The sequence below is a fragment of the Leptodactylus fuscus genome, chromosome 3 (genome assembly GCF_031893055.1).
Source record: "Leptodactylus fuscus isolate aLepFus1 chromosome 3, aLepFus1.hap2, whole genome shotgun sequence".
Classification (NCBI taxonomy): Eukaryota; Metazoa; Chordata; class Amphibia; order Anura; family Leptodactylidae; genus Leptodactylus; species Leptodactylus fuscus.
In genome coordinates, this window is record NC_134267.1 from 71,506,797 (window position 1) to 71,516,076 (window position 9,280).

The 9,280-nt window shown below is 45.5% G+C and overlaps 1 non-coding gene across 1 annotated transcript; it reads left to right on the plus strand.

Annotated features, from left to right (window-relative positions):
- Positions 1-6,109: 6,109 nt before the first annotated feature.
- TRNAS-CGA (transfer RNA serine (anticodon CGA)) lies at positions 6,110-6,191 on the plus strand. Its single transcript has one exon. It is a non-coding gene; the product is annotated as a tRNA-Ser (tRNA).
- Positions 6,192-9,280: the final 3,089 nt, after the last annotated feature.

Consider the following 9,280-nt stretch of genomic DNA (forward strand, 5'->3'; position numbering starts at 1 on the left):
AGTACCAATAAAAAGCACAGGATGTCCTGCAAAAACTAAGCCCTCAGCCAATTCTGTCAACCGAAAAATAAAAATGTTACACATCTCAGAATATGGTAATGTAAAAATAATTGATTTATTTCCTGAATGGGTTTAAATTCTGTAAAATTAGTAACGCATCAAACAACAATATAAATTAGGTACCACTATAATCGTAGCGACCCACAGATTAAAGGTAACATGTTACATATACTGTAAAATGCAATGCCAGAATTAATGGATTTTTTAATCCACCAAATAAAGAGTTAATAAAAATGTATTAAATAAGTATAAGGCACCCAAAAAACAAGCCCTCATATGGCTACATCATCAGAAAGAAAAAAAAAATAGCTTGCACAATGTGAAGACATAACCCAAAAAAAGATAATTGGCTGCGACATGAAAGGAATGTAAAAGCTTTGCGAATGTATATCAACTAGAAGTGACCCCCAGAGTGACCCCCAATAATAGGAGCTACTGGGAAAGTAGGAGGAAATTTGGTGTTTTCAATGTACTGCGCACAGCTTACATGTTCACTGTTACATGTCTTCTGTCACCTCTGGAATACTAATGCTCATTACACCTATTGATATATTCTTTGAAGGGTGTAGTTTTCAAAATGGGGTCACTCCCTAGGGTATTCCACCTTATTGGCACCTCAGGGGCTCTGCAAACATGACTCGGCGTCCAAATACTAAACATCTAAATCTGGACTCCAAAAGCCACATAGCGTTCCTTCCCTTCTGTGCTCTACTGTGTACACAAACTGAATTTTATGCCCACATGTATGACATTGTTGTACCCAGGATAATGTTCTCAATGTCATATTTGGGTATAAACTAATATTTGGGCACATATCTGGGCACAGAAGAGAAAGAGCGCCACATGGTTTTAGTAGCACAGTTTTAGATGGTTTGGTTTTTGGACACCATGACACTTTTGCAAATCCCTGAAATGCCAGCTAACTGGAATCCCCTGACATTTTGGAAACTAGACCCCCAGACAGAATTTAGTCAGGGTACAGTGAGCACTTTTAACATCCAAGTGTTACTATAATTAATTTTCCTGAAATTAATATGCAGCTGAGGGTGAAAGATGAAGCTGGCAATTTTTCAAGAAATACATGATTTCGGTGCATAACATGTTGTACCCTGCTTGTGTCAGAGATGAACGCTCCAAAAGATGTTGTGCTTGGGATACCCACTTAATAGTTTTTGGACTGTCTCTGCTGACTCGTGTGTGTCTCTGCTGACAAGCTGCATCAAAATATCCCCAAAAAAGGTCATATAAAACGATGATAACTTAATTATCAAAAATAGAAAATTTTACTAACACATATAGGACATGGCCCAGATGACAAAAAGAAGGCAAAAAATTGGAGATGCTAACCACTGAGGATGAATAAATCTATATCCCTGGGACATATATATGTAAAGCATACCGTGTATATATATATATATATATATATATATATATATATATATATATATATATATATATAATCAAATCAGCTTTACTGGTACGTCCGAATAGATATTTGGCATTGCCAAAGCTAGTAAAGTGTGTGTGTGTGTGTGTGGGAGTTGGAGTCGAAGGGGAGGGTATGGGGTGGTGGGGGGGGGCTGATTTGGGGAATAACAGTCCATGGAGTCTCATCTTCCTCTTAGCTGGTGACCGCTATGTGGAGAGGTGGGGTGGGGTTGGTGGTTTGGGGTATAACAGTCCGTGGAGTCTCATCTTCCTCTTGTTTGGTGACAGCTGGACACGTATTGGGCAGCGATCTCCACAGTGGCCTCTTCTTCTTCCAGTAAGATGTAGAGTTTCCTCTTCTCGTCTGCAGATATGAAGTCTGGGATGTGGGCAGAGAGTCTTTGGTAGTAGACGGCCCTCACAGCTGAGTATTTGGTGCAGTGTAGCAGGAAATGGGTCTCGTCTTCTAGGGCCCCCTGGTCACAGTACTGGCACAGTCTGTTCTCCCGTCTGTGTTCTCCCGTTCTGCCTGTGTTGCCCCGTCTCCATCTCCAGGTTGTGGACGCTCAGTCTGTACCGGCTCATATACTAGCATTACACGCGACTTTGTCCATGGCCCTCTCACCTCCTGTGCGACCCTCCTGAATGCACCTAGCCTCTTTTCCCCTGCAGGCGCTCCCGTGCCCATGTCTTTCCCCCGCCATGGTGCAACCATCTCCGCCGTCACTTTTGCCTGCATGCCCCACCGCCCCCCCTCCGTGGTTCGCGACAATGGCCCCCACCGGTTCAAGACAAACAAACCCTCTCCGGTGCCCCCCTACCACAGTCCCCTACGGGCCCACCCCTGAACCCCTTAGGCCTTTCCCCCTAGAAAAAAACTATAATAAATTACAATATAGTACCCTGTCCTAAAAGCTACATCATTTTTTCTATAGATATAGATAGAGACTTCTATCTATAAATATAGCAATTCTAACTAAATTCAGATTATTGGAAAAAAAATCTAATAAAAAAACTGTGTCTAAAATTTAAGTCAATTAAGTCGAATTAAGTAAAATTTAAGCCAAATCGCAGCTTTTTTTGCAACGTGGGGGCCAGGCTTAAAAGTGTGTTTAATACTGAACTTGTTTGAGCCGAAACGAACTGGGGACTCAAGCAACCCAAACTCTAGACTAAACGAATCTAGAGAGGCTCGCCAATCTATAATCAGGATCTGGAATGCGACAATTCATAAGGGTCCATTCACATGGAGTTTTTTTGCGAGGATTTTGGCGCTGAATCAGAATCCACGTGGAAAAAAACGCCTCCCCATAGAGTTCTATGGGTTCCGCTAGCTTTATACAGGTTATACAGTATCAAAGGTATCCTAGTGTCTTAGATGATATTATAAGGCGTAAAAAATTGTCTTACACCGAGGATGAACTTTTAATTTTAACCAACGACACCAAACAGAAATTGAACATTGAAAGATTTCCTGCTATGTATGGCGTCCATTTTAGTAATGTTATGATACTCATATGATATGATATGGCCAGGTATAGAGGTTACTCTGCTCTAAGAATAAAACGTAACAGCTTGTACATAAAACAGGGGCCACAAATCCACTCTTAATGCAGCAATGCCTAAGAAAATGGCTTTAGTACTTACATTGCCGGCTCTCCAAAGATGGTGGCTGGTCGATAAAGGGTTAAGCAAAGGACTAAGCAAATATTTAGTATACTAAGTACTATATATTAGTATTAGTGTAAAACTACTAATCTGAGAAGGGTACTGCGACTTTTAGGTCAGTGAAGTGAAGAAGACACATTAGATGTCCCCTCTGTTAATAAAAGATGCCTCCATATATTTTCACAGATGAACTACATTTCCTCTGGGTGTCAAACTTAGATGCGCTTTAATGTTTTTCACACATTTGGTGTACAGATAAACTCTACATTCATTAACCAGATTCATTTTACAGTTCACAGATTTAGCTAATGGTGTAATAATATAGTGAGTTCTCTTAAACTTCTTCATAATGGCCTACTAACTTTCATTACCACTGTTAGCATAGCAAACTATCTAAAAACAATTTAGATGCAACTGCCTCAGATTATTGTTCTCACAACTGTCTGATAGATTTATTGTTCACCGAGTGGAAACTAAATTAGCAAAGTGGAAAGTTATTCAGCTTCCTAATATATTCACTTTCTAATGCCTTCCGCAGAATCCTTACACCACTTGCAATATGGTCACTTGAAAGGTAATCTTAAATGCATGTCTTTAGCCAAAAGTCTAAGAAATATACAAGAGAACACCCCCCTTTTCAAAAGTAAGATTTTAATAAATATTTCACTGAACACAAGGGCAATTTACAACTTTTTGACAAAACTGAGTTTCATAGAACATTTGTTTAACCCATAACATGAAAGTAAGGTTAATGATAAGGTTTACACCTGTTCAGGGTGTCTATCCGTTGCGAATCTATCTAAAAAAAAAAAGAACAAATTTGTCAAAAAATTGACATAAAAATTGCTCGACGTGTTTTTTGTTATGATTTGTTATGTTTTTGTTTTGCTATTGGTTCCCGGATTTCTGCCTGGGTTGTCTATTGTTGTTTACTGTGTTTATTTTGTTATAAATAAAGAATTTATTAAAAAAAAAAAAAAAATTACTCGACGCCTACCATAATCTGACAGTTTTTATGGACCCATCAAAAGTGTCTATTTGTGTATTGGCAAATCCGTTTTTTTCCCTTGTCTTCATTCTTCATTCTGAGCATGTGCAAAGAAAAATGACGCGGGAAAAACAGATTGCAAAATGGCCATTAATAGATTACCATTAGTAACTCCCTGCCCCAGGATGTGGTGATGGTGGATTCATTGAACAAGTTCAAAGAGGGTCTATTACAGGTTATGGTCTCTAGATTATAACGACGCGATGATTTTTATAATGACTGGCAGATTGGAGTCGGGAAGGATTTTTTTCCCCTAAAATGGGGCAATTTGGTATGTACAGACACACAAACCTAGATGTATATTCTCTATTAGTTTTTTATTTTAGAATATATGGAGATACAGCTCCGTTCTATGCACAATGTCTGTATGCGGTATCAAAGCTTTTAAGTGCTTCTGTCCCAATTACCTCTTCTATTGTACCATGGAATTCCCATATATCGGAATATACGTATGTTCATATATGTGCTCTCATTTTTAAAATTTTATATTGTCTGTGAATTTATTTATCTTATTATATTGAGAATGACTGTTTATATTCTACCATGTTCCTCACAGTCCTTTGTGTTAACCTGCCTGTTTTCCTCTCAGCTGCTTGCATACAATTATAGTGATTGCTGCTTCCGTGACTATGAGAACGGAAGAGGTTGAGTTTCTTTTATGGTTTTATCTTATTTAAGGGTATTTGTTTAGTGTGTTTTCATGCCATGAATAAGGAGGTTATCCTCCGAAATGCGTACGCGTAAGGGTACTGACCCTCTTCCACTCAAACATCATGGTGGCAGAATACTTTTTATCAACTGTATGATGATACAGAATAAAAGTTAAGTTTTATATCAACAACCATTGTGGAGTGCTTCGTGCTGGGAAAACTTGAATTTTGGCTTTTCTGATTGGCATAATCCTCATGGTTTTTTTTTTGCCTTCCTCTGGATCAACACTGTAGGAGATTGTAGGGTTATAGGTTGACCTTGATAGACTGATGTCTTCATCCAACCTCATCTACTATGTAACTATTGTCAGGGTCTGGGGTTGCTAGGTGGGGTGGCATAGACACACAAGTCCAGTTCCCTGTCGTCCTCAACAGCGGCACAATGTGGGGTATTTCTGCCCCTGTGTGCTGGTAGGACAGGCGGATATTTAATTAGCCAATCAAATGCGTGGCAGGCCCTATAAGAGGGCACAAGAACCTCCCCTCTGCGTGTTTTTTTCTGTCCTGTGTGGACAGAGGACAGGTGGGAGGACTTGTGTCCTCTTTGAGAAGCTCAGCAGGATCACTCACCTCCTGAGCGGTTGTTTTCTTCTTGTCACCTTCTGTGCCCTGCGGGGAGAAGGTGCTTGTTAGCCATGTGTGGCTACCCCCCTCTATCCCCCCTGCCCCCCCTCTCCTCCGCTTCCCCTGCTCCTTGTGACTTACCTGACATTTTGGTGAGAGTCCGGGGACTCCGCATGCCGCCTCTGGTGGCCGCACGGACTGCCGGCGGGTGGAACCACACTGTTGTGTATCCTGTTCCCCGCCGGCCGCTGTAAGCGCGCACTTCCGGTTTCGCCGGAAGTATCATAGCGCTATGGCAACGGCCTGGCGCTGGCGGCCGCTCACTCAGGGAAGATTCAGGCCTTATTAAAGGCCGGAAAAGACGGGGAGATGTGGGGGTAAGTGCCCGTGTTAAGGGCCTCTTGGTGGGGGGGAATGTATATCTTTGCAGACCCCTGATTACAGGGTTAGTTGTCTGGGCAGGTTGCCTCACCTGCTTTGATTGTGGCTCCGCCCACTTCCAGCCGGCCAGAATTAAGAGGCTGGCTGGCCTGGTGTCAGAGACCTTCCTGCAGTATCTGCTGAAGGCGTGCGATTGTGGTGTTCATTGATCTTGAACTCTTTTCCAGTTTGCAAACTTTATTGGGAACCGGCTGTGATGGCCGAGTGGTTAAGGTTTTGGACTCGAAATCCAATGGGGTCTCCCCGCACAGGTTCAGATCCTGTTCACAGCGCCAGCCCGGCTCAGTCGGTAGAGCATGAGACTCTTAATCTCAAGGTCGTGGGTTCGAGTCGCACGTTGGGCGCCAAGTCACCTCGCTGTCCGGTCTACTGGACCTGGATATGTCATCCTCTACTACCCCTCCTGGGGATGGTAGGAGGAAAACCTCTTCCAAGAGGAAACCTCTTTCCTGCTTCGATTGCGACACACCGCTCCCTGATGGTAGGTAGCGGCTTGAAAGGTTGTGCCCTGCGGGGTACTACTGGTCCTATAACTTGCCTATTTTCAGGCTATGAGTGGGCCCGTTGTCGCGGGTGCAGAGGTCCTCCACCTGTGGAGCCCTCTCCCAGAGATATGATGGCCTGGGTCAAGGAGATGGTGAGTTTGGGCATCGCTTGGGTAAATAGTTTTTCCCTTGCTTGTACTCTCCTTTTTGTTTTGCAGGATGATTCCCTCAAAGGGATCCATTGCACCTTGTCTCAGCTCACCAGGAGACCATGCTCTGAGCTCCGTTCCTCGTCTCTCCCCCCCCCCTTGTAACACCTGCGGGTGGCAGAGGATGATTCCTCCGAGGACGACTCAGTTATTCCAGCAGAACTGCGTTCCATTATGAACAAACGGGCAGGCTGCTGAAGTCCATCCGGTCTACAGTGGGCCGAGATGTTGACGGGGAAGCCTCCACGTCTGCCTCTGGGGGACATATTGCCTTCCATGCGGACGCCACGCTGACCGACCTTATGGCGCAGCAGTGGAAACAGCCAGAGAAAGGACATTCGCTTTCCAGGATCTTCAAGAGTTTGTTTCCTATTAACACTACCCAGTGGGATTCCTGGGGGCCTCCCCCGAAGGTGGATTTGGCCGTAGCAAAGCTGTCCCGCAGAACCCTGGTGCCCTTGGAAGATGGTTCAAATCTTCAGGACCCTCTGGATCGTAGGGCGGACTCCGTTCTGAAGAAGGTCTACTCAGCTTCCTCCGCGCAAGCCTCTGTGGCCATAGCCTCCTCTATGGTTGGTGACTTTTTGCGCAACCGCTTAGCCGCCTTGGAGCGGGATATAGACTTGGGCGTAGACAGAGATGAGATTCTGGCCTCTATGAAAAGAGTTCATAGGGCTGCAGATTATTTGGCGGAATCCTCCTGCCATCAATTAAAAATCTCCGCCAAATCTAGGGCGTTGTCTACTGCGGCCCGTAGACCCCTTTGGCTAAAGCCTTGGCGGGCAGATTTTGCGTCTAAAGCAGCACTCTGTGCTCTCCCCTTTGAGCCGGGAAGGGTGTCTGGCCAAAGCTTAGACGCCATTATGGAGGGATTAGCTGAAGGTAGGGGAAGGTCCCTACCTCAAGCATCCAGGGGCAGACGTGCTCCCTCTAGAGGCAGAGGTTCTTCCTCTAATTATAGACGCCCTTCCCAACAACGGCGTTTTAGATATCGCCCTAGGGGAGCTGGTCGTGGCGCTTCCAAGGAGGACACCAAGAGGAAGCCTGAGTTTTGACGTGGGGCAGCTCCCTGTGGCCCCCCTTCCTGGGAGGACGTCTTTCCTCCTTTTCCAGAGCATGGTTCACCCATATCCAAGACCCATGGGTGTTGAAGATCATACAACACGGGTATCACATCGACTTTCATCTTCCACCTCCAGATCGGTTCGTTTCCACCCAAACTCTTCCACCTTCTCAGCAGGCCAGTCTAGAAGCCTTGGTTGCCGAATATGTTACCAAGGGCGCCCTGGAGAAGGTACCAGCCTCAGACCTCGGTCTGGGAGTCTACTCCCCCGTCTTTCTGGTCCCCAAGTTCACCGGGGGCTGGAGGATGATAATAGATCTGAGGTACCTCAATCGGTTTATCAGGAAGAGGTCATTTCGAATGGAAACCGTGGATTCCGTGGCTGTGTTTCTTCAGCCAGGAGAGGTGATGGTTACCCTCGATTTGAGGGACGCCTATCTACATGTCCCCATTGCTCATTTCCACAGGAAGTTCCTCAGGATTGCCGTCGCTATGGCCGGCCACAGGGAGCACTATCAATTCACAGCTCTGCCATTCGGCATCACATCCGCCCCACTGGTATTCACCAAGGTGATTTCTCCGGTCGCCGCAGCCCTCAGACTTCAGGGTCTTTTCATCGTCCCTTATCTAGATGACTGGCTACTGAAAGCTCAGTCTCCTGCTGCCCTCCTCCAGCAGCTCAACCTTGCCATCAACTTCCTACAGGAGTTAGGATTATCAATTGGGAGAAGTCCGAAATCGTTCCATCCACCTGAAGAAAATTCCTCGGATTTATAGTGGATTCAGAAGCGATGCAGATCTTCCTCTCTAGTCCAAGGAAGGAAAGAATCCAAGCCAGTGCACGATTCCTATTGCGCACTTGGCAGGTAACCATCCGGACCGCCATGAGAGTCCTGGGCCTGATGTCATCCTCGGCCAGGGCGGTGCCTTGGACTTTATGGCATTTGCGTCCCCTGCAGATGGAAGTGTTGAGAACCTGGAACAGGTCTCCACGGGGATTGCACAAGAAGATCTGCCTTTCTCCCGCTACCCGTCTTTCCCTCAGATGGTGGATACACCTGAAAGACGGAAGGTCCACGGTCCCGACAGTGTGGACCCTGTTGACAACAGATGCATCCCAGTGGGGATGGGGAGCCCATTGTCAAGACAAAACTGTACAAGGACGATGGAGATGTCCGGAGCTGGGGTCATCCAATCTCAAGGAACTCAGAGCAGTGTACCTGGCCCTAGTACACTTTGCCCCAGAATTGAAAGGCAAGTCTGTCAAAAACCGGTTAGACAATATGACGGTGGTAGTCTATATAAACAAACAAGGGGGCACCAGGTCACCAACCTTGCTGAGAGAGACGAATCTCATATTTGCCTAGGCGGAGAAGAATCTGGTCCAGTTATCCGCTGTTCACATAAAGGGCTCCCTGAACATAGTAGCGGATCAGCTGAGTCAGGGTATTACCGTATCAGGAGAATGGTCTCTCAATCCAGACGTATTTCAACAGATCGTCCAGAGATGGGGTCTCCCGGAGGTCGATCTTATGGCTACCCGACTCAACGCCAAGGTGGGGACCTTCTGCTCTCTGTACCAGGAGGACAATCCCTTGGCGGTG